General features: G+C 47.7%; 1 pseudogene; it reads left to right on the top strand.

The window, feature by feature from the left end:
* Positions 1–213: 213 nt before the first annotated feature.
* On the top strand, positions 214–26,217 carry LOC142422993 (5-aminolevulinate synthase, non-specific, mitochondrial pseudogene; annotated as a pseudogene).

Below are 26,217 nucleotides of genomic sequence, written 5' to 3'. Positions count from 1 at the left end.
CGGAAGAAGTCCAACCAGTGTGCTCCTTGGGAGAAAGCATGGCAGGACTTCATCCCATGTACTTTGGACAGATGGTCCGGAGGGACCAGCTCCTGGAAAAGGACATCATGTGACAGTGAAGCCGTGGTGCAGCGAGAATGAGGAAGACCCCCGCCGAGGAAGACTGACGCAGCGGGGGCAAAAATGGCCTCAAACACAAGAGCAGTGGTGAAGATGGCGGAGGACTTGACAGTGTCTCGCTGTGTTGTGCGCGAGGTCACTGTGAGTTGGGACTGATCCGACGGCGCCTAACGACAGCGGCCTTCAACCAAATTGAGCCATCACTTGTGCCATTACATCCGGGTCCGTTGGCACCATGGCTTCCATCTAGAAATAGGTTAACTGATGTTCCTGCTTTTTCACAGAGTTGTGAATTTTAATATTTGTTCTGCTTTTTTAAAAGCCATTTTAATTAAAAGTTGGGAAAGATTGTTTCAAGGCTGCTAAGTAGATGATATTTAAAACCAGAAGCTGAATATAGCCGGTTACTGCTTCATGTTATAATTGTTCTATTTGTCCTTTCTCTCCTCATCCTGTCTTCTAATTAATGAAGTCCCTTTTCCCACCCTCCCATCACAAATATTATTTCTGTTAAATACTCGGAGCTTTCTATTTCTATTTAAAAGCAATCAAAAGGAAAATCTTTCTACCAATCTAAGACTGTTGTTCCATTAAGCCTATTTAACTCAACCACATTGTGCGGTTTTCTCTCCTCTCTCGTTGGTATGGTGGGCAGCAAAGTGCAGGAGCCCTGGTGGGTGTAGTGGATTATGCACTGGGCTGCTAAGCACAAAGTCAGCAGTTTAAAACCCTCCAAGAGACAAGGCTTTTTGACTCCCATAAAGAGTTGCCGTCTTGGACAGCCACGGGGGACAGTTAGACCCTATAAGTGAGTTTGACTTGGTTTGGATGTTCTTGGTATGTCTGAACTTGAAATCTGTGTTGAACCTCATGAGATGGATGGTCAGCATGCATTGGTAAGCACTTGACCACCATGAGCTGGGTGTTTTTGTCTGGTGATGTGCCGTTGGGTTCAATCCTCCTTCCTCCTTTCTACTTCCTTCTTCTCTTCTTGTGTCTGGAAAACATGACTTTGTGTTTCTTCTTCCTCCCCTCTTGCTCTCTCCAGCTTTCCTGGTAAAACCACGGAGTGCAATACTGAAATATTTGTTTGGGGTGCCTTTCATCCCGTTAATAGTTGATCAGCTGCAATCGTTTAAGGTCGTCTTCAATAAGTGGCAGCCTCAGGCAAGGGCCTCTTCTACATTTGACCTAGAGATGTCGTGACTATTAGTTGCCGTCAAGCTGGCTCAAACCCATAGTGGCCCACGCATACACACCAGAAGGAAACACTTCCTGGTCCTGCGCCATCTTCACAACGATTCCCCTGTTTAAAAGCCCGTCATGGTGTCAATCCACCTCACTCAGGGCCTTCTTCTTCTTTACTAGCCCTCTACCAAACAAGGTACTCTCCTCCAGGGACTGGTCTCTCCTGACAACATGTCCAAAATATGTAAGATGAAGTCTTGCCATCCTTGCCCCTGAGCATACTTCTTTCAAGACAGATTGGGTCGCAGTGTCTTGTGCTTCAACATTCTTCTCCAGCACCAGCATTCGAATGCATGGATGCTCCTTGGGTCTTTCTTAGCCAATGTCCAACTTTCACATGCATAGGAGGTGAATGAAAATACCATGGTTTGGTACAGAGATGCCTGCTGCCCCCCGGAGTCAGTAACATCCACCCACTGTGAGTCCTTACTTAGAGGTCCAAGCCAGCATCTTCCTCAACCTGTTGGCATCTCCAGCTCCATGGTTGGCACCTCACAGTTAAAGAGACTAAACCAGAACTCTTGATTCTTTCCCCCTTCTCACCAACCCCCTCAGCACCTCCGATTCATTTCTCAGCCCCTCCAATTTGCCAGTCATCCCACCCCAACTTTAAAGTCACCTGAGACATCAATTATCCCCGCCCCACACACACCGACATTTCACTTTCTGTCGGTGGCTTTGTCTTTGTATCCTTTGTAATTACAGGCTTAGGGATTTGCCTTTTCCGGACAGTTCTAGCTGGAGTCCTCACAAGTCCTTCCCTTTGTGGCTCAGGCATCTCCACAGATTTGGGCAACATTTCCCCAAGGATTCCCTTCATTTTAAGTTCAAGGTTACTTACCTCTCTTGGTCCTTAAGAGACCCCTGTTACTCAACATTTGCACAATCCTCCATCTACCACCACCAACCCCCCCCCCCCAAAAAAAAAGAGAAAGAGAAAACAACACATGTGTACAATCAGACAGAGCGGTCTGTGGAAACATGTTGCTTTGGCTAATGTTATCTACTTTTTGGTATTTCTTCGCAACATTCTTTATTCTCTTTCTCCCCAACCCCAAGCCCCATCTGGTATTGCCTCAGTTTCCCCAAACAACTCTTGGGTGAGCACTGTGCTTGCATGTGGGTTTGCATAGAGATTGCCCTTAGACTTGACCAACCCACCAAGGATGACAAATTCCCCTTTTACTTCAAAGAAGAGGCTTAGTTCCCCCCAACCCCCTGTTTTCTTCGTCCACATTCTTTCAGTCGGTTCTTTTGCCAGGAATTGCAACTTTTCTAAATTGCTAATGTGATTTCTGCCTTGGCTTCCCTCTTGTCAAAGTGTTTCCACATTGTTTGGGGGTAATTTTTGTTTTTTGTCTCCAAGAGAAACTCGAAGCCAAGCACAAGCCTCTCCTATGTTCTTGGATGTCTGGGGAAGGAAAACTCCTAGGCCGACGCCCACCCTGATCTCATGGTGTGGGGACCTACATATTTAAACAGTTTCATGAGATCATTTCAGTTTTCAGAATGCAGGGTTGCCTCTGACCGTGAAGCTTCAGATTTCGTCTCCAGATTGCGCCCCACTCCCCCCACCCCTCCGCCACCCTGGGAACATTCAGTGGTATTAAATCTCAGATGAATGCTTTGACACCAAACAAGCAACTGCCCCTGTGAGAGCCCCCTGTGCTCAGCAGGCTACACTTGCTTTTCACTGTGCATGCGCGCGCATGGCAGTTGGCTGCAGGGTCTTTTGTGTTGCAGCACCTTGAACTTCTAGGTCAGCGGGACTTCCAAACCAAGACTGACGAGGAAGGAAGGCCTGGAACATTAGCCAAATGGATCACAACAGAATTCCGTCCAACTTACTCTCTGTGGCAGTGGCTCTCAAGCTTCCTCATGCCTCAACCTCACAATGCAGTTCCTCATGTGCTGGTGACCCCTCAACCATAAAATGATTGCTGTTGCTACTTCATTACTGTCACTTTGCTACTGTTCTGCATCGGGCGACTCCTGTGAAAGGGCCGTTGGATCCCCAAAGGGGTCATGACCCACAGGTTGAGAACCACTGCTCCATGGGCACGTTGTGGGTGGGGTGGGGTGTGAGTCTCTAGAGGACAGGTGCAATGGATGGGCACAAGAGCCTTCATGAGGGCGGGCAACGTCTCCTGTAGAGCCAGGCGGCTGCCATGTTGTACTGAAGGTGGGGGACGGCTCCGTAGCGCCTGTCTTTCTCTAGCAACCTCGATTTAATCTATTGCTTATCTGACCCTCCCCAGGTGATTTTAAGAAGTAGGAGTATAGACTTCTTATCAGATGTTGGCGATGGGAAACCTTCCTGGGGCATCTTTGGGCAAACTGCTTCTCTCAAGGCTCCTTTCCTTCATTTGTACACCAGGTGCCTGCAGGGAGCAGGTGTTCATTTCCATGTGTCTTCCAAGGGTCCTGCCTTGGGCAAGGGGGCTCAGGGGCTACTCGGTGAAGGCAGGAAGGGGAAGCGGAAGTGAAGTGGGGGGAGCTTGTCATTTGAGCCACCGAAGCTCCAAGCTCCTTTGCACCTCTACCCAAAGCAGCCCAGTGGTCCTGGTTATCTAGGTTGGTTTCCTAGATGTATGTGTGTGGGGGGGTTGGGGGGGATATGGAATTGTGCAGCCAAACACCAGAATAAAGTTTATTCCCTCCTTTTATCAAAATTACCATCTGAATGCCCTCCATCACCGTGGGGTGACTCATCTATAGGGAAGAGTGGCCAAGTGGGCAGGGCGTCCCTTGCAGAGGCTGCCAGATGTTGGAGTCGAGTCTGGGCTCCGCTGAAAGAGCTGCCACAAACACCTATGCTCACAACCGCCTGAGTGCACACAGGTGCTAACCACATGTCAGTCATTGCCTGGCCCCTTAGCGCCCCAGCATCCCTGGGAATAGACTCATTTTCTCACCCTACTTCCAGCCAGAGAACGTCATGTTTTCCACAAAAAATCCCAACCACTAACACAACTAATGAGCAATGCAGACTTTCATGGCGATTAAGTAGGGGGAACAGGGCAGGAAATGCTACAGAGATAGCTAGTCGCACACCCAAACGTCGGCTTTCTCTCCAAAGCTGGAAGGCAAACGGCCACACTGCACTCAACATAGACATGCGCCTTTGCATCCAGAGCAGTGCCTTGTTTTTGTCAAGGAGGGGGAGAAGCAGCTGGGTGGCATTTCCGGATAAGGGAGCTTACGAAGTGCATGTACCTTCTCCAATGCTCTGTTCCCCTTCGACGCCTAGAAACAAAGGACCCCAGGGCCCACGGTGGGGTGGGGGCGGGCGACAAACCAAAGGAGACTGGATCTCTGAACACAGAGGCAAGCTGTCCACGGACCAGGAGCTTACAGGAGTGAGAGTGAACTAGCGGCAGTGTATTGGTTACACATTGGGCTACAATCCACAAGGTCATTAGTTTGAAACCACCTGCCACTCTGAAGGAGAAAGATGGGCTTCCTGCTCTCATAAACAGTTTCAGTCTCAGAAACCCACAGAGGCAGTTCTACCCTGTCCTATAGGGTGCCTATGAGTTGGCATTGACTCGGTGGCAGTGAGTTTGAGTTTTTATGAGTGAGGAGTTGTGCTCCGTCACTGGACTTTGGGAGCTTACATGTCTGAAAAGCCAACAGTGTCCTGGCCACCTAATGGTGTATTTCACCCAGCTGTTGTCTAGTGCTGCTCTGTAACAGAAATACTGTCAGTGGGTAGCTTCAGACAACAGATGTTGACTCTCTCCCACTTAAGGAAGCGAGAAGGCCAAGTTTAGGGCACTGGCTCTAGTAGATGACTCTGGGGGAAGATTCCTGTCTTAGCTTCTGATTCCTTGGGCATCTTCACATGGTGTCTGTTCTTCACTCTTTGTGCTGTACCCCTATCATTCCTATACCCTACAAGTGATGAGGTGTACAGGGATGGGACCAGATCTTGCCCTCAGAGTGTGTTGGAAAGTGGGTTACCACAGATATAATTACCGTATATACTCGGGTATAAGCCGAGTTTTTCAGCACAAAAAATGTGCTGAAAAATTGGGGTTCGGCTTATACACGGGTCAGTGGTACCCCAGCAAGGTGTAACATCTTGCTGGGGGCCCCCCGAGGTAACATGATGAGCACCAGTTATCTCTCCGTGACTGCCATTTCTCTGCTGTTCATTCAAAGCCCCGCTGACACTGCAGGGCTTTGAATGTTTGTTTACTCACATCTAACCAATCAGAGCCGTCCTATGATGTGTATCTTTGAATAAGCCCTTTAAAGACCGTGTACAAAGGATGTGGCATGAATGCATGTCATCTGGTCAAGCCCGACTAACAAAAGGAGGAAATCTCATGAAGCCTGATATAGAGTTAATAACAAAGTGGGTTCGAGATGCATGGGAAGACATTCCAGAAGACATGGTGTGACGTGCCTCCCAGAAATGTAGTATTAGTAATGCTATGGATGGCAGTGAAGACTGCGCTTTGTATGAAAATGACAGCAATGATGGTGATGACGGTGAACTCAGTGAGGACAGTGTCTATGATGACCTCACACCAGCTGAAGCTCTGAATTGGGATATGAATGATGATGAAGAATCTAGTTTTGAAGGACTTTAACTCTTTACATTTTAGCTTGGTTGCTGATTGAGCTCAGGGAATAGTACTCTTAAGGTATCATTTTTGATACCTTATTGTTTTTGTTGCACCTATTTTCCACTTACTATGCTGGTTTACTAATGTTAAATGACTCAATGTCCTTTTATTTATGTTTTTAATTTAAATACATTACCCCACCGATGTCTCAATTTTTAGTAATTTTATTTTTATTTGTTTTGATTATTGAAATGTGCCAATAGCTTCTGCATTTTTCCACCCTAGGCTTATACTCGAGTCAATCAGTTTTTCTGGTTTCCCAGGTAGTAATTGAATACCTCGGCTTATACTCGGGCGGGTCAGCTTATATTTGAGTATAAACAGTAGGTGAAACATTTTACATATTATCATTTGTCTTCGTGTTTGACCCATTTTTAAAAATTGTTCTAGTTTTTATTCTGCTTTCTCTTGAATGGAGGATTTTCTGTGTTTGGTTGACATTGGTTGTTGTTTTTTGGTTGTTGTGTGTTGTGATTATGTGTATGATTTTCTTTATATGAAATACAGGATACATAAATCTACAGAGACAGTGATTGGATTCATATGGTCATAAGGTTATGTCAAGGGAAATTGGGGGAAGGTGGGGAGCTAATAATGAGCACAGAATGAAGAACATATTCTACAATGGATTATGGTGATGCTTGCACTACTATTTTTCATATGTTTAAACAATTGAATGATATGGTATGGGGATTATATGTTAATAAATGGTTTAAGAAAACACAAACCAAAAAATATTTAAATACAGATTTAGGACTCTACTCTGATCTGGCCTCATAAACATCCCAAAGGAAAATGGTACTCCCAAATAGGCTTAAAGCTATAGGTTTAGGGATCAAACCTGGAGGATATATTTTTTAGAGGGGATACAATCCAATCCACAGTATCCTCTTAGATATTTCTTTCTCCCACAATTTATCTTGGAACGTTGCTGGTGTTTTATGTTCTTCCCCCTGTCTAGTCTATCATTCCTCAAGCAAGACCTGGGCTTACTGGGTTTTCTCTCTTTATTTTTTTGCTTAGAGATGATAGCCCCACCCAATCAGAATCCTGTCTTTCCGACCTGTCTACGAAGCAGGGCTCCTTCATCACTGTCCCTCCTCTTAGTAGCAGACTCACTGTCAAGAAGGAACTCACAAAACTCTACTGAGCAGGACCCATCCACGGAAGATGCTTTAGGACAGAGTAGAACTACCCCTTTTGAGTTTCCAAGAGTGTAATTCTTTATAGGAGTAGAAAGCCTCATCCTTTTCCTGAGGAGTGGCTGGTGGTTTTGAACTGCTGACCTTGTGGTTGTCTGCCCAGTGCCACCAGGGCTCCATCATCCTTATTCAGGTCACAACCTTGATCCCAAGTAAAGGGCATTTCCCTGGGCTGTGGCCGCTTCCCCTTTTTTCTCTTCTAGGAGATATGCGATAGATAGATAGATAGATAGATAGATAGATAGATAGATAGATAGATAGATAGATAGATAGCAGGATATTGGGATAGAGGACCTACTACCAAAAATGAAGAGCCAGGAAAGGAACATATCTTTGGGACCCAAGGTCCCTGCTCTGAAATACTCCTAGATCCAAAGAAAGACTGATGATAGGGACTTTGCCCAGAGCTCACATAGTGAAAGCCATCTCTTGGACCTGCCCCCCTGAATTCTGATATCTAGCCTCCTGGACTGCAAGAGAATACCTTTCTGTTTAGTACAACCAGCGCTTTACAGTATTTCTATTGTAGTGTCCTTGTCAGGCACTGGTGCGTTGGCTCTGACTCATCGTCACCCGGCGTACAATTGAATGAAACACTGACTGGTCCTGTGCTGCCCTCATAGTCTTTGTTACGTTTAAGCCTATTGTTGCAGCAGCAGCTGTATAAATTCATCTCATCGAGGGTCTTCCTCTATGCTTTGGGTCCTCTGCTTTACCAAGCATTCCCTTCTCTGGGGTCTGGTTTCTCCTGATACAGTGTCCAAAGTCTAGGAGATGAAGTCTCTCCATCCTCAGTTCTAAGGGGAATTCAGATCACTTCCTATATCAGGACAGATTGGTTTGTATTTCTGGCAGCCCATGGTACTTTCAATGTTCTTCATCAACACTATAACGTCATGGTAGCACTCGGTCATTAAGACAGCAGCATATCCATGTGTATACACAAGCAGTGTGGGGCAGTGGATGCTGTACTAACTAGGGAAACCAGGAGGTCTGGGGCTGATTTTTAGCTCAGTCTCTTAGCAACCTCATGATTCAGGTAGCTTATTGCATGTCTTTGGATCTCAATTTGCAAAGCTTAGAGTCTACGCCTTCAACCAAGAGGTTGGGTGTGTGGATCCAATACAACCCTTCTCTGTCTTACCATTCCTGGGTTTTCATTGGTTTTGTGCTCTGTGGTGGGGCTGATTCTGGGTTGGTACCAGCCTCCTTTGGAAGAAGACCAATGTCTATAGGGCTGGATTCAGACCCAAGGGGGTGCTTCCATTCTTTTTACAGAATTGTATTGTTTTTACGCATATCAGCTTCTTGTTTTGAAGAAAATTTGTAAGAGCGCTCTCTCATCCCCATTCTTCTTTCCCAGGTATCCCGCAAAGGCAAACTTTAAAATCTTGCCTTCTTTTATTTCTCTCTGAGCCTCTGCCTTGTTGTCTCTGTGTCCACCCCACCCCACTTCTCTCTCGCTTTCACACACATACTCCCTGCCTCCCCCCCACCCCTCACACACAATTACTCCATAAGCCCTCAGTGACCCAGTGGGCCCGAGCCGGCTGTCCAACAGCTGTCATTAGCTCAGGTGTGACTTTTGGCGAGTGACTGACACCTGAACTAAGTGGAGCTGACTGCTGGGATAATAGGATGAATGGAATGGGAAAAAATGACAAGGACAAGAAAAAGAAAACCTAAAAACGTGTAGGCAACATTGTTGTCTCACCTGGGCTGTGTATTCTCCTGCCCATGGGGACACAGCAGGGGCAGGGTCTCAGAGACACTCAGAGGGCAGAGGCTCTGAGCACAGCTGGCACCCATGAGCCACGCAATCCTCATTTCACTGCTTGATGAAAATTAAACAGAAAAGATGCTCCCTGCTCCAGAGGACAGGCTGTTTTGAGAGGTGACATGATACTGCTAGTCACTCCTGTCTTTTCCCCATGACCAACGCTCTCTCTTTGTTTCTCATTTTCATATTGTGATCACCGGTAATCAGCAGCTTGTGTTGGTGGTGTGTCTGATCCATTTCCAACTGCAGGAACTGGTCAAAGTCTTCATTGCTTCATCTCTGGCGTGCGTGGTTGGTGCTTGCATTATCCCATGCGAAAATTCCTTTCTTTTCCAACAAACACATACAGAGTGATGATACAGATGGAGCACACTGGAGGGAATACACTGGAATCAAATCGGCTGGATGTGTGAACGAGGTGATAGAAAAGCTCAGCCCCATCACTCCGAACAAGGCCAGGGCCCAACTGTTAAGAAGGACGTTCCAATAGGCACATTCCAGTGGAAGCTGAGAAAATGAAAACAATGTCACAAGTGCTAGAGGATGACCTTGACTGTGAGGCAACTCAAGGTCATACTTATTCATTGTCTTTTAGTTCCATCTTCTCTTATGGAAAACCTTTAGGAAGCCCTCTCATCCATCTTGCCTGAATTTTGCTATCCTTCCAAAATTAGATTTGACAGATGGATTGATAATGATCAAAGTGCAGACCAGTGATGGGGGCCATCAAGAACATCATGCAGGAAGGAAGCGCATGGTCAGTGGGGGGAAAGAAAGAAAAGAACATTTCAAAATGGATGTGGAAAGGGAATCTGAAAGTTGCTCTTGAATGTAGAGGAGCTGAGTCAAATGAGGTGAGATTGCTGAGTGGAAGATTTCATAGAGATCACAAAATGAAGTATTCAAATGAAATGTGTTAAGACTGAGCACCGGAAAACCAAACAGAACACATGGTATTTCTCACGATGGAAGAAGGGAAGGACAAAGTTCCAGGCTCCAGTTACAATACTGAAGGAGTCAGTGGGCAAAACCTTCGGAGATACAGGAAGCATCAAATGAAGATGGAAGGAATGCACAGAGTCTTTGTACCACAAAGACAGGACTGATGTTCAACCACCTTACTGCAAAAGGGAGAATGAGGGTTAGCCTGTGATCGAGAGTTGATGATACTGAAGGAAGAGGTACAAGCTGCAGAGAAGCGTTGGTGATAAATAAGTTTCCAGGGATTGGCACTATGCCAATTGAGATGCTTCAACAAATGGAAGGCAGCTACCTGGTCTACCAACGGCAAGAGATCCATACTTGTGCCCATTCCAAAGAAAGGCGATCCAATGAAATTATCAAACAAGCTCATTAGTGTGTTAGTCTGGGTAGACTAGAGAAACAAATCCATGGACACACATATGTGTATAAGAAAGAGATTTATATACAAGAGCAATTGAACATTGAGAAAACACCCCAGCCCAATCCAGATCAAGTCCATAAGTCCGATATTAGCCCATATTTCCAACATCAATCTCTAAAGTCCTCTTCAGCCTCATGAAATGCATGCAATGACACCGAATGCAGAACATCACAGGCCAGTGGGTAGAAAGTCTTTGGATCCAGTGTCATTGGAAACATCTCAGTGCTGGCAAGGATTTCTCTGGCGTCTCCAGCTTCCAACGTCTGGCTGCATCCATGTAGCTTGTCTTCTGCAATGTCTCTCAGGGAGTAGGGGGGGAGAGAGAGAGAGAGAGAGAGAGAGAGAGAGAGAGAGAGAGAGAGAGAGAGAGAGAGAGAGAGAGAGAGAGAGAGAGAGATCGATCTTCTGCCTCCAAGGAGGAAATACCAGATTTCCCAGAATTCTCAGAAGGCCATGCCCAAAGAAGTCTCATTGGCTTTCTCCAGATTAACAGCCTAGACTCCACCCCTATACTCTTAATCCTTAAATTGACACCAGAGTAGGTGACTACCACAATTAGTATCACATACAAGTATAATTAAGTGGAAGACAGTTCAAGAATAGTAGCATCAGTACATAGGCAGGAAACTTCCAGAAATTCAAGTCAGATTCAGAAAAGGATATAGAACTAGGAATAGCTGATGTCAGATGGATTTTGGCCGAACACAGAGAATACTAGAAAGATGCTTACCTGTGCTTTACGGACGATGCAAAGACAGTTGACTTTGTGACTCATAGCCAATTATAGATAACACTGAAAGGAATGGAAAGTACAGAACGCTTAAATTGTACTGATGCAGAACTCTACCTGCACCATGAGGCGGTCATCCAAACAGAACGAAAGGGATATTTCATGACTGAAAATCAGGAAAGGAGTGTGTTGGGATTGTAGCCTTTCCCCCATACTTAATCTGTATGCTAAGCAAATTATCAGAGAAGTTGGATTCTGTGAAGAAGAACAGCATCAGAATTAGAGGAAGATTAATTAACAACGTGAAATATGCAGATGACACAACCTTGCTTGATGAAAGTGAAGAGGACCTGAAGCACTTACTAATGAAGATCAAAGTGTGGGTTGCAACCTACAGTGTGGGTGACATCTGAGCATAAAGCAAACAACACTTCTCACAACTGGACCCAAAGCAACAGCATGATAAACTGTAAAAAGATTGAAATTGTGAAGGGTTTCATTTTACTTGGACCCACAATCAATATCGGTGGAAGCAGCAGTCAAGAAATCAAAGGACATACTGCATTTGCCAAATGGCACTTTGAGAACAATGATGTATCTGACCCAAGCCATGGTCTCTTATGCTGCCCCGCATGCCCATTTAATAAAGAAGGAAGTAGCATTGATGTGTTTGAATCATGGTGTCTGTGAAGACTATTGACAACACCACGAACACCCAGAGGAATGAACAAATCAATCTCAGAAGAATAAATAGAAGAATGTTTCTTAGAAGCCAAGGATGGAGAGACGTTGGCTAATTTACTTTGGATATGTTACCAAACCCAAAACCAAACTCGCTGCCATCGAGTCAATTCTGACTCTGGGCAGCCCTGCAGGGCAAGGCACGACTACCCCGTGGGCTTTGGGGACAGTAACTTTATAGGAGTAGAGAGCCCTGCCTTTCTCCCATGGAGCAGCTTGTGATTTCGAACTGCTGACCTTGCAGTTAGCAGCCCAATGTGTAACCATTGTGCCACAAGGGATCATGGATATGCCCACAGGAGGGACCACAAGCTAGGAAAGGATTTCATACTTGGTAAGGCAGAGGGTCAGCAAGACGGTGGGAATTCCCAATGAGAGATGGGCTGCAACCATAGCTGCCAGTCGCAGACCCGCACTTGTCAATGATCTTGAAGATGGAACCCGACTGGACTGTGACAGCTTGTTCTGTCCTATGGAAGGTCTCCATGCGTCTGAGGCCAGCTGATGACCACCCACAACAGCAGGTGGTGGAGGCCTCACTGAGGCGGTACTTTTCAGGTTGGGAAGTGTGGCAGGTAAATAATCTCATGTCAACTTCCGAAGGGGTAGAGTCTAGCCTGTCAATCAGGTCACAGGTTGATGACCTCATGTGGAAGCGTGAAGGAGATAAATAACTCACTGGAGACTGGATTCTGACTCGCCTTGTCTTCCTCCTGGAAAGCCACATGGAGACCCCTGATGGAACCAGAGTCCTGGAACCAGGGGAGTCACGTGGAGACCCATGCCAGTGATGAGATGCTTCACCACCACTGGATCCACAAGACTTTCCACTCGCTGGCCTGTGATCTTCCTGTATTCAGCATCATTGCATGTGTTGTGTGTCTTAAGAGGAATTTATCGACTGGAATGGGACATATGGGCTAACATCAGACTTATGGACTGGGTTGGGCTCTTTGCTTAATTACAATTACTCTGATATAAAAGTCTATATCACACACATGAGTGTCTCTGAATTTGTCCCTCTAACACATAAAGTGAGGCCATGGATGGACCAAGAAGAAGAAGGCCATTTGGGAGGAGGAGATGTCCTGCAGCATCCAGAGGAGGGAAGCCGCAGCCTGTGTAGGGGAGCCACAGGAGACTGAGGTCTGGGGGGAGGTGGAGGCTGGCTCGTGTGGGGCCTGGAGACTTGCCAGGCTCTGCATGTTCCTGCAAGTCTGATGGGGAGCCTATTAAGTAGGCAAGTGATGTGCTCAGATTAAAATTTCAAAAGGGGGCTCTGACTTCAGCGTGCGGGATGCATTGCAGGGAGGCAAACATGCGAGGATGTAACGCTAGTGGGCAAGGAGGGCGTGATGGCACTGGAGCAACTGAGGGCTCAAAGGAACATTACCTTTCAGATCTAAGCAACTGGGTGGGAGGCTGCTGGCACCCTTTCCTGAGGGGGTGGGGAAGCAGAAAGGGGAAAGGTCAGTGGTGGGAACTTCAGGATGGAGATGGGAGGAACAGGAAGTGGGAGGAGCAGGTGGTGGTAGGAGGGGCAGGGTGGGGTAGGGTGGCAGGGGGGCAGTATGGCTGGCAATGGGAGGAGTAAGAGGTGGAGGGGATTCTGAGCATGTTCATTTTGAGGTATCTGCTTGACCACCAAGGATAGATTGGGAGTTTCTGGGACAATCCAGGGCTGCAGCCTGATTCCAGAGAGCTTGGCATAGAACGTCTCTAAGCCAGAGGGGTGCTGGTGGTCACCTCAAGCATGCCTGTCTCTCAGGATGGGCGCCACTGAGGCAGAGTGGCCGTGTGATTTAGTTACCGTGCCGGGCTCAGCCATGCTGGAAGCAGAGCTGGTGGCCCTGCTTTTCATAGTGAAGGTTTGATATGTAGTTCTTAAGCCAGGACCTTGACCAGGGTCCTTTTAACCTGATCCTGGGCTCTTCCTTCCTCTGGGAGGCATGGTTGACAGTACCGGTTGACCCCATTGGCTGAATTAAGCTCACCTGGCCTAGACTGGGCCAGTTCAGGTGTACTGCCTCCCTCAGAGCCTGAATTGGTGCTTGCCCTTTAGCCTTTATCAGCTTTCAACTTACTGTAGGGGGGTAGGCCTTGGCATGTACAGGAACAGGCCCTGGGTCCTGTTCTGCTACCTAACTGAATCACTATCCTGGCCTTATATGTTGGGTCACTAACCACAAGGTTAACGGTTTGAAACCACCAGCTGCTTCAAGGGAGAGGCATGAGACTGTCTACTCCCGTAAAGAGTTACAGCCTCAGAAACCCACATGGGCAGTTTTTTCCTGTCTTGTGGGTCCTTGTGAGTCGGTATGGACCTGATGGCAGTGAGTTTGGGGGGGATAGAAATATGCCAATACTCTTGTCCTGCAGCCAGAGGACCTATCTGCCCCGGAGTCCCTGGGTGGTACACAGAGCCTTAGCATTCAATTACGACCCACACAGTCGGCCGCTGGAATTAGGGCCACCAGAGATGGGACCAGGGCCATCTCAGAAATGAGCTCTGGTCTCCTGCTTCTGAAACGTCCCAACGTGGGAAACCCTGTGGACAGAGCAGTCCTGCTCTGACCCGCCTGGTGTCTCCCGGCAGCAACTCCCAGAGACCTGCTCCCTGCCCCCTGAGAAGTTCTCCATTCTTGGGGGACATGGTCCTGGTGTGACACCTTTTCCTGGTTCATTCTGGGACACAGGGTTCTTGAAATACTCATCTATCTTTGCAGGCGTGCATTTGCTTGGCTTCTCTCCACACCGTCTCCCCGCCCCCCCATGCACATTGAAGAGTTATAAACTTCTGAAACTTGTGGTTTAGGATGGAAGACAACTCTGCATTGTGATGGCGTGTCCTGTCCTGAAGTCATCCTGAGAGGAATGTTTAATGAAACATTTGGACACATATTTGAAAAAGGAAAAGCAAAACTCACTGGGAATCTGGCCACGACAGTACTTTCCAGTTTAAAATTCCGTTCCAGTTGGACTCCATGCAGATGATCTCACACACTTAGAATCAGAGCGCCTACACACGCGCATTCACACACACATACACACACATACACACATACACAGCCTTTCTCCATGCATGCTTCATAATGGGATTTCCCACAGGCAGGATGGTCTTTTTAATGGCAGTGTAATATTCCATAAGGTTGATTTCTCAACACTTCCGTAGCTTTTCCCCATATTCTCAGTTTCCCAGATTGTTCCCAGTTTCCCGATCTTAGAGATTGCTCTGAAGTCTTCATGCTAATATAGTTAGCTCTAACTTTTCTCAGACATCGTGGTGGTGGTGGTGGTTTTTAGGATATGACCCTGGAGGGGACTGCTGTGTGGCTCGATTGCATATGTTTCTCATGCTCTTGACCCAGAGAAACAGTTTTGTTTCTCTGGAGTTCTGGGGTCCATGGAGTGGGGTGGCACCCCAGCTCCTTGCCCTGAGATGCTCTTTTGGAAACTGGCCTTGAGTCTTGAGAAAAACTAGTTTCCCAAAGTCACCTTTGAGTCAAACAATGGCTTAGGAAAGACCAGTTCACCTCAGGCACTGTGTTGTTTTGGAAAATCTCTGTGTGTCTTGGAAACCTCCAGGGGCAGTTCTACCCTGTTCTCTGGGGTCACCCAGAGTCAGAATTGACTCGATGACAGTGGAGTTTTGTTTGTTTTTTTTAAATTTTGCTTTGATGGTCAGTCTCCAAGGGGTCCTGGAAGTGTGTTGGGTTGCATGTTGGACTGCTATCCAAAGGTCAGAATTTCAAAACCACCAGTTGTTCTTTGGGAGAAATAAAAGTGTTTCTAGACCCTTAAAGTCTCTGAAACCACCAGGAGCAACTCTACCCTGTCCTGTATGTCCATGCAGGAACAGGCCTTGACTCGGGAGCAGTGAGGTTTTGGTTTGGTTTTGGTCAGTTTCCTGAATCAGAAATCCTCGGAGCAGGACAGAATCTGGGCTTGAGCGTAAACTGTGATAGACACACAGTTTGGGCCCCGTGGCCATGGGAACCTCAGTACTATGGGGCATAAGACTCTTGGGAAGGTCTTTACTCTTTGGGACATTTTGGACTACCTGACTGAAATGTTAGCAGCCCTGGCAGCTGCTATCCAGCAAGCACTAGGCATCCAACTACAAGGCTGCTAGTTCAAAACTACCAGCTGGTCCTTGGGAGAAAACTTGAGGCTATCTGCTCTCATGAAGATTGACAGCCTCAGAACCACAAGGTCTGCAGTTCAAAACCATCAACTTCTCCTCGGGAGAAAGATGAGGCATTCTACTTCTATAAAGAGTTACAGTCTCAGAAACACACAGGGGCACATCTACCCCTATAGGGGTATCCTATAGGTTCACTATGTCCTATAGGGTCAGAGTTCTCACCACCAAGCATACAACTCTATCTCTTGTGTTGTGGTGTGACTGGGTCACCCGGGGTGGATGGGTTTGATTTGGGTTACATGGTCCGTCTCCAAGGGGTTTCCAGATTAAGATAGGCTGGGCAATCTGCTTCGGACAACGGGCCCGTGGGATCCTTAGGGACCATGTTGGGACAGTGTGTGACTCACTCATTTGGGGGTTGTCCCCAGGAGAGATCCACTGTGGGTGGTGGACGTGGCACCTGGTAAAGTGTGGGGGACCGGCAGGTGACAGGGAGACAAGTGGTGACAGGTACGTGACACAACAGCTGCAGCAATAGGCCTGGGCTTGCTGGTGATCGAGAGGATGATGCAGGGCCAGACGCTGCTTTGTTCTGTTGTGAGGCAGAACCAGTTGGGTGGCAGCCAACCACAAGAAGAACAACAGGGCGCCTCAGAGGTGGGGAGGGCCTGCTCTCACAGGGACAAGAGTGTGTCAGCACTGGCCAGGAGGACAGCCATTCTCCGTTTCTCTCCAGGCCCAGTCTCTTGATTCTTCCCCTCCACCCCCCACCCTTCCCTCCCCTCCCCTACGCATGCGCAGAATAGGAAGGAGCAAGATAGGGCTCTCTGTGTCTTTCAGTCCCTGGTTTCTATGATGTTTGACGTGATTCTTTGTTGTAGTGGAAACTGGCTCTTTTGCCGTGTCTGAAACCTGCTGCTCACTCCTCCATGTGGGACGGAAAGGCCCGCGGGGGCTCCTGGTAAATTAGACCCATGGGATCCTTATCCCTGGACAGTGAGCATGAAGGGTTGGCTGACAGGAGAGGAAGCAGCTGCGGCCACAATCACAAGGTGGGCTCAGCTGGCTCGGCCACTCTGTCCTCTTCTGAGGGGTCCAGATAGCCAATGTGGAGACTGGTGAGGTGGGGACAAGACAGAAGCCCTGAGGTTGTCACTAGGTGCCTTTGAGTCAATCCTGATGCGTGAATAGCCCTCTCTAAAGCTGAACAAAACACCGCCAGCCCCTGCACCAGCCCCACAGCCATTCTATGTTGGAGCCCCTTGTTGTGACCACTGGCTCCATTCATCTCTTTAATGGTCTTCCTCTGGCTTGCTGCCCCACTACCTTTACCAACCATGAGCTCCTTCTCCAGGTACTGGTCTCTCCTGGCAACATGTCCAAAACCACAGGGGAGGGGAGGGCTTGGGCTCAGCCTCCACCACGTTGTTGTTGGTCGTTGCCTTGGCGTCAATTCTGACTCTTAGCGCCCCCCTGTGGGCAGAGTAGACCTGTGCTCCATGGGTTTCAAGGTGACCTTTGGCAAGCAGATTCCCCAGGTCTGTCTCCAGAGGTACCTCTGGGTGGGTTTGAACCGCCAACCTCTGAGTTAAGCCCAAAACCATGGGTCCCCCCGCCATGCTAGGATGGCCCACTTCCTGGAGTTAAATGCAGATGAGTAAAACATCACCTGATGTCACCCAGGGAACCCTGATGGTTCAGTGGTTAAGCACCTGACTGCTGCTTGAAAGGTCAGCGGTTTGATTCGACCACCCAATCAGGGGAGAGAGATGAAGCAGCTGCTTCTTTGGAGTTGACAGCCTCGGAAACCCTATGGGGCAGCTCTGCTCTGTCCGCCAGGGCAGGACCATGAGTCAGAATCGACTCGACCACACACAGCAATGACGACGGTCTCCAACCCCATCAGGAGCTATCGGGTGACTTAAATGGGCACACCAGAAAGAGGCTGGCTTTTCCACGAAGCTTGGGCACATGAGAAGCAGGAGAAGCCAACCTAGAACCCACTGTAACTGGCCAAGACAGGCGGGTCAGGTGCACTGTGCATTGTTCACAACGCCAGGCCCAGGGGCCATCCCTTCACTCTGATGCCTCTAGTTCTGATACCAAGGGCCACTGGGAGAGGTGGGAGGAGTCCATTCGTCTTCTTTTTAAAACGCACATGCGTACATTTCTTCCTTTGCACTGTCATGAAAACGTGCACAACACAAACATGCCCCCTCTACAGTCTTGTTGTGGATAATTCAGCAGCACTGAGGAGAGTCCTCAGGTGGGAGCTGTGCTCTTTCAACATATGGCTACTTTTAAGTTCGCTTTTAGCATAATAGCAAGGCTTATCAGGTTACTTTGGACTGTGAAAAATAAGACTTCATTTTGTTTGTCTTAAAACTACCTCAACAAGCAAACAAATAAAACTACCCTAACCTTCACTGGATGCTTCAAAATTCTACCAGGAAGATGTTACCTGTGTTTTATTGACAACACAAAGTAATTTGACCTGTGTGGGTTGTAAACAACAACAAAACAAAAACATGGGCAGCATTACCAAGATTAAGCATTCCAAAACACTTAATTATGCCCAGGCAGGACCAGTACACAGACCAAGAAGCAGTCATTTGAACTGGCCGAGGGCTTGCTGCGGAGTTTGAAATCAGGGAACTTGTTTGTCAGGACGGTCTCCTTGAGCCAGATTTCATCAATTGGCATTCTGAGCAACTAATTCCAGATGGTGGACCAGATACAGAGACAAACAAGGCATCAGGATCAGAAGAAATCTCATTAACAACCCATGGCATGCAGCTGACACAGCCTTGCTTGCTGAAAGCAAAGAAAATGCCAGGGACTTAGTGATAAATGCCGAAGACCACACGTGCTGTCTAAATCATGGCTTACACCTGAACACAAAGAAAACAGAACTCTTCACCCCTGGACCAGTGAGCAACAACAGGGACCACAGACTGAAGTTACCAGGGATTTCACTGTAGTGGACTCTATCACCACTGCTCATGGAAGCATCAGTCAAGAAACCACTCAAGTAGAAGGAAAATGTTTCAAAGTGATCATGGAAGCATATGTACAAATGTGCTTGATACAATGGAGGTATGCATTGTGATAAGAGTTGTAAGAGCCCCCAGTAAAACTATCTATATCTATCTATCCATCTATCTATATATCTATCTATCTACTGCTGTGGTCCTTAGTCACCTTTGAGCTCTGAAACAGAACTTACCTGGTGTTTGAATAAAAATAAAATTGAATCAATGTCACTATCAGTTGGGTAGAATTTCCCCTGTGAGTTTCTGAGACTGTAATTCATTATGAGAGCAGGAAGCCGCATCGTTCTCCCTTAGAGTGGCTGGTGGTTTCAAACTGCTGACCTTGTGGATCACAGTCCAACATGTAACCATTTTGCTGCCAGGACTCCTGGGTGTTAGAATACTCATGCATTTGTTGCAGATCAACAGAGCAGTGTGTTCCCAAAGACAGAAAATTGGGATCCACCTGAGGGAGCAGCATGTCACAGGCCATCCTTTGAGACTTGTTTTCTAGACAGAGGAAATCTCATGGTGTTGCTTTTCCTTGTGTGGAAGCAAGGTGACTTTGGTCTTAGATCCAGAGCCCAAAGCAGTTAAAATTCCGCCACCTCCACTGGCTAGCCACATGACTATGACCAAGGTCTTTCAGGTCTTCAATCTCTCCTGGCTTCCTCTTCTGTAAACTTGGGAAGCAGCACCTTCAGTATGGATTACAACTCAGTGTTGTACATGGGTACAGATAAGAGCTGGAAACACAGGGAATCCAGGACAGATACATCCCTCAGGACTAATAATGAGCAGCAATACCAGGAAGGGAAGGAGACGGTGGGGTAGAGAGTGGGAATTGATCACAAGGATCTACATAGAACCCCCTCCCTGGGGGATGGACAACAGAAAAGTGGGTGAAGAGAGACGTCGGACAGTGTGAGACCTGACAAAATAATAATCATTGATAAATTATAAAGGGTTTGTGAGGGAGGGGGTGGGGAGGGAGGGGGGAAAATGAGGAGCTGATACCAAGGGTTCAAGCAGTAAGACAATGTTTTGAGAATGATGATGGCAACAAATGTACAAATGTACTTGACACCATGGATGCATGGATGGATGGATGGATGGATGGATGGATGGATGGATGGATGGATGGATGGTGATAAGAGTTGTAGGAGGCCCCAATAAAATGATTTTTTAAAGGGAAAAAAAGAAGATCATTATCCTCACAACTGGATCAATAGGTAACACCACGTAAATGGGGAAAATAATGAAGTTGTCAAGCATTTCATCTCGCTTGGATTCGCCATCGGTGCTCCTGGAAGCAGCATTCAGATCAAGCATCACATTGTGTTAGGGTAGATCTTTTGCACAGCCCCCTTTAGAGTACTGGAAAGCAAGGATGTCCCTTTGAGGATGAAGGTGCCCCTGACCCAAGCCCTGGTGTTTTCGGTGGCCTCCCATGCACGTGAAAGTTGCACATTCAATAAGAAAGACCTAAGAACAACTGATGCCAAAGGACACACACATTTGTCTTGGAAGAAGTATGACCAGAGTACTCTTTAGAGGCAAGGACAGAGATATTGATTGGATCACGTCCTTTGGGCATATTGTCAAGAGAGACCAGTTTCCGGAGAAGCGCATCATGCTTGGCAAAGTCGAGGAGCAGCGTGAAGCAAGGTCCTTGATGAGCGGGATTGACCCAGTGGCTGCACCAACGGTGCAGCGCAGGAACAACTGTGAGGCCAGCGCAGCACAGAGCCATGCTTTGTTCTGCTCCGCCTAGGTTGCTATGGGCTGGAACTGACTTACTGAACAACACCAGCAGCACTTTCATGGGAAATAATGCGAGGGGAGCGTGTTCTTTTCCCAATCATTTCATCTTCCTGTAGAGTAGTGGCCTCTCCACGCTGTTGGTAAGGTCTACCGATTTCACTGATGCCCGGGGTGGTGCAAAGTCAATCAATGAAAGGCTGGAGGGCCAAGACTACCCAGAGATATCTTGGAAGAAAGGCCTGGCAATCAGTTTCTGAAAGCTCATTTCTAGAAGGCCCGGTGGGGCACAGTTCTATTCTTGACACACGGAATCCCCTTGAGGTGGGATCATCTTGAAGACCGCTGGTTTTTGTGTATAACGGGAGCCAAGTCCAGGAGGCCTAGGTGCATGGAGAGTTATGAATTGGGCTGCTGATCACAAGGTCAGCAGTTGGAGACTCCCAGTCTGTTGGTGGGGAGAGATGATGGTTTCTACTTCCATGGAGTTCCAGGCTTGGAAACCCACTGGGGCGTTGCTAGTCCGTCTGATAGGGTCACTATGAGTTGGAATCAACTTGATGCCAGTGAGTTCGTGTTTCCTTTCTGGCAAGGTGGCGCTTTCTCTGTGGCTGCTGTGGATCATTCCCAGTATCTCGTTGGTTCTTCTTAGGGGTAGCGTGCCAAATAGCAGCCTTGAAGATTGCCACGGGCCCTTCTTGGGACCGTGATAAGTACCTTTAAGACTATTAATGAAGCAAATTGGATTATGTTGGTCAGATGCTAGGGTCAGAGGACTTGGATCCACTGAGGTCAGCCATGTGGTCTCACACCAGCCAACCAAAGAGAAGGCAGCCCAATGCGCTCACAATGCGGTCACAGAGGTCCCTTGCTTTGCTCTCCTGTCAATCCCTGCTAGCTCTTATCTGGCACCCGGCCAGCAAGTCTGGTTCTTGTACTCATCTTTCGGTGTCTCTGGCTGTCTAGACCCAGTATCTGATCTCCCCCACATTCTTTCCTGCTGCCTCCCATCCATCAGTCTGCCATCCTTGTCTCCTTTCTGATTTCTCTCCCTTTCTTCTACACTCTTGCCACGTTCAGCTCCGTGTTCCTTTCCTAGGTGGTAAACATTGGGCTGCTAACCACGTTGGTTGGCGGCTCAAACCCACTGGATACCAGCCTTTGATCCCATAAAAATGCACAGTCTTGGAAACCCCAAGAACCAGTTCTACTCTGTCCTACATGTTTGTTCAGGAGTCAGAATCAACTTAATGGCAGTGGGCTATATTGGTGGCTCAGTGGTAGAATCCTCACCTTCCCTTTGGGGGACCTGGGTTCAAGTCTCAGCCAATACAATGACTCACCTGTCACTGAGGGGGTTATATGTGGCTATGGTACAGGAATAGGTTTCAGGGGAGCTTACAGATGAAGAGGCATTAGGAAGAAAAGCCTGGCCATCCTCTCACTTGCTCTTATATTTGAGCCCCTTGTTGCAGTCACTGTGACCTCCCAGCTCATTAAGGGACTTTACTCTTTTACACTGCTCCTGGACTTTACCCAACACGATGTTCTTCTCCAGGGACTACTCTCTCTTGATAACATGTCCAAAGTACATGAGATGGAGTCTCTTCATCCTTGCTTCTAAGGAGCACACTGGCCATCCTTCTCTGAGACAGATTAGTTTGTCCCTTTGCCAGTCACTGATATTTTCAATATTCTTCACTAGCACCATAATTCACATGCATGAATCAGTCTTCCTGATTTCTAAGTAGCCAATTAAAACCCTATGGGTCACAATAGTTTGATTTACAACTGATAATGATGACTGTATTAGTCTGTGTAGGCTAGAGAACCCAATCTAGAGACACTCATATGTGTATAATATAGAACTTTATATCCAAAAGTGTTGTATATTAAGAAAATATCCAAGCCCAGTCCAGATCAAGTCCATGAGTCTGGTATTAGCCCATGTGTCTGATACCAGCCTATAAATTCCTCTTCAGACTAATGCAACACACATAATGATTCCGAATGCAAGAAGATCGCAGGCCAGTGTGCAGAAATTCTTGTGGATCCAGTGGGGGTGGAAGCATCTCATTGCTGGTGTGGGTCTCCACATGGCTTCTCCAGTTCTAAGGCCCTGCCTTCATCAGTATAGCTTCATGTGGCTTGTCAACAGGAATATCTCACAGGGAGCGAGTGTGTGCCTGGCCTCCAGTGAGTTATTTACCTTTGCCGTGCCTCCAAATGAGGTCATCAAGCTGCAACCTGATTGACAGACTAGACTCCACCCCTTCACTCTTAATAGTCTCAAGTTGACGCCAGATTATTTAACTACCACGATGATGATGATGATGATGATGATGATATGTAGCAGGACCAAGCAATGTTTGGTTCTGTTGTCCCTGGGGTCACTTGTCATGAGGTGGGACTGACTCAGTGGCATCCAGCAACAGCAATTCAGGTTCATGGGCCTCACAGTTACTGGAAATTCCTCTCAGATTCCTGTGACCCCGCAAGTATTTTAGACGAAAATATGAAAAGGAGATATCAGAGGCTGCTGCCTGGTGCTGCTCATTAAATTTCTTAACAGCAACATCAGTGTTCCAAAGTGTTCTCTAATTCTAAGGCAAAAGTGTTCATTCATTTTTTAATTTGCATTTGGACAGGGCTTAGAGAACAAATTTGCACACCCGTTTAACTTGGGCTTGTGGAATGCAAATTTGGAATTCAAATGATCTGAACCCAATGCAATATTAATATAACGCAACCACTCTGCACTTTGTATGTTGTGGAGGAATTATGAACGGAGGGCAGGAGGCGATGTTAGCAGCGAGAGCGCCCGGTCAGGCATCGGAATCCACGAGTTCTAGTTCAGGCTCTCCCTACAACCAGAGGTAGGACCTTGAGTCTCCTGGAACTGCTTAGTTTTCCAGTTTCTAAAATGGGTGGGTAGGCTTGCTGGTCCTCCAGGTCCGTTTGTATCAGATACTCTATGACTATTCATCACTGCTGGTCATTTTGATCTAGCACAGTGAGCTATGCCACTGGACCCCCAAAAAACAGTCAAGCAAGAATTTGAGAGCAACAGAAGCTGCCTATGCCAATAAAGGATTTCCTTTTTTATGCTTTCATCGTCAGTCAGATGGCAACTTTGACTTTTACTGTGGTCCTTCTGCACTGTCAGCTCCACAGGATTAGAAGGGCAGATATACCAGTGAGGTCCTTTGCTTAGCAGTTAGGAAGAACTACTACCTGTTAACATAGGGTGTCTTGCCTTGGGTCACAGGGGTTACCTCAGTGAAAGTACCAACCCAACCCAACCCAACCCATTGCCATCAAGTCGATTCTGACTCATAGCAGCCCAGCAGGGTTTCCAAGGGTGTGGATCTTTATGAACGCAGAGAGCATCACTCATCTTATCCCTGAGGAGCAGCTGGAAGGTTTGAACCACTGAATGTACACTTAGTAGATGTGTTAGGCAGGGTTTTCTAGAGAAACAAAACCAGGCACGTATTACTATCTATATGTAAAAGAATAGGTTTATACAGCGAGAAGGAATATAATGGATAATTAGTTCACGGGGCAGTAGAGAGGGTTTAGTTCAAGTCACTTTTGTAGAACAGTTAATATACTGAAGGTCCTTCAACTCACCTGGGCTGCTGGTCCAAGGTCAAGGAAGCATACTGTGGAGTATTCGCTGAAGCAAGACACAGGTAGAGTTGGCCTGCAGGCAGCCGAGAGCAGGGTGGGGCAGCAACAGTCAGTAGCGAGGGATGTAGTACAGCAGGTTCCAGTGGAGTCTGGAGCTCCCGCGACATACCAAGTCAACACTATCCACCATCAGCTTGGCGAAGCAGGTCTTGAAGGGGAGACACAATTCATGGGTTGGCTTGGCTCACAGGTAGTGCAGCATACAGTTAAGGTAAAGAACAGAGATAAAGGGAAAAGGGGGCTGGCCTTGGCAAGCCATTTGTCTTGTCGCCATTTATCTTGCGACCCGATTAAACTCTGCCTACCTGTTCCCCTGGAAGCCTAGTTGGCACCATAAAGCTAACAGTCACCGTAGATTAATGCTTACTGCACAGCACCATGAGCGTCCCTGTAGTTAGCGTCGGCTTCACATTTAGAGTGTGCAAGGGTCCCCTGGAAGGCTTGTGAGACCAAAGCTGGTGAGGAGCCAAGTGGATTGCTGAAGAACTTCCCAGATACCTTGAGAAAGCAGAGAGCAGGAAGAGGGTTGTACCTTCTCCAGGATAATTTGCAAAAATCGGTATCTGCTTTCCCTGTATGACCGCTTGAGAGAAAAAAAAATTGCCTACATGTACCGAGTGTTCAAGACGGTCAACTGCAAGGTCCATGTCTTCCCCATGGTGGTCAACTCCTCAGATTCCATCATAACCAAGAAACAGGAGTTGATGTGCAGCAACTACCTGGGGATGAGCCGCCAACCAGCCGCTTGTGTGTGGGGTCATCACGGACATTTTGAAACAGCACGGTGCTGGGGCAGGTAGCACTGGCAATATTTCTGGAACTCATGGGGACCAGAAGTGGGAGCTGGCTGACCTCCACGGGAAGGATGTAGCGCTCTTGTTCATCTTCTGCTTCATAGCCAACAATTCCACCCTCTTTACCCTGGCGAATAGGATGCCAGGCTGTGAAATTTACTCTCTGATGCTGGCAACCATGCCTCCATTATCCAGGGGATCCCCAACAGCCAAGTGCCAAAGGGCATCTCCCCCAACCGTGACATCGACCACCCCCAAGAGCTGCTGCAAAGATCAGACCTCTTGGTCCTCAACATTGTCGCATTGGATACTGTCCACTCATCGGGTGGTGCGGTGCAGCCCCTGGAAAAGCTGTGTGATGACTGCCATGAGTTGGAAACAGACACCTTCCTGAATGAGGTCCATGTGGTGATGGTGGGCGGGGGTGGGGATTGGCAACTGGACGGTGTCTTAGCAGAAATGCACATCATTCTGGAACCCTTGGCAAAGCCTTTGGCTGTGTGTGCAGGTACATCACTAGCACGAGGGCTCTGGGGGATACCAGGCGCTCATATGCTGCTGGCTTCCTCTTCACCACCGCCATGCCCTGGAGTCTGTGTGGACCCTACAAGCGCAGAGGACCAGGTGCTCTAACGCCAGCACCAGGAGTGTCAAGTTCATGTGACAGACGCTCTTGGACACTGGCCTCCTGGTGATCTACTACCCATTGCGCCAGGCTGCTGCAAACAGCGAGGTCTGTGAGGAGCTGATGAGACCATAGCACATCGATGTCCGAGCCATCGGTTAACCCACTGTGGCCTGTGGAGAGGAGCTGTTGTGGGGAGCCCCCAGCCCTCACACACACCACAGATGATGGACGACTTCCTCAAGCATCTGCTGGCCACGTGGGCGAGAGTGGGGCTGGAGCTGAAGCTACAGTCCTCTGGAGGATAG

Source organism: Tenrec ecaudatus, chromosome 12 (assembly GCF_050624435.1).
Source record: "Tenrec ecaudatus isolate mTenEca1 chromosome 12, mTenEca1.hap1, whole genome shotgun sequence".
NCBI classification, from domain to species: Eukaryota; Metazoa; Chordata; class Mammalia; order Afrosoricida; family Tenrecidae; genus Tenrec; species Tenrec ecaudatus.
The sequence above is the reverse complement of the archived record's forward strand: the minus strand, read 5'-3'. Positions and strand labels throughout refer to the sequence as shown.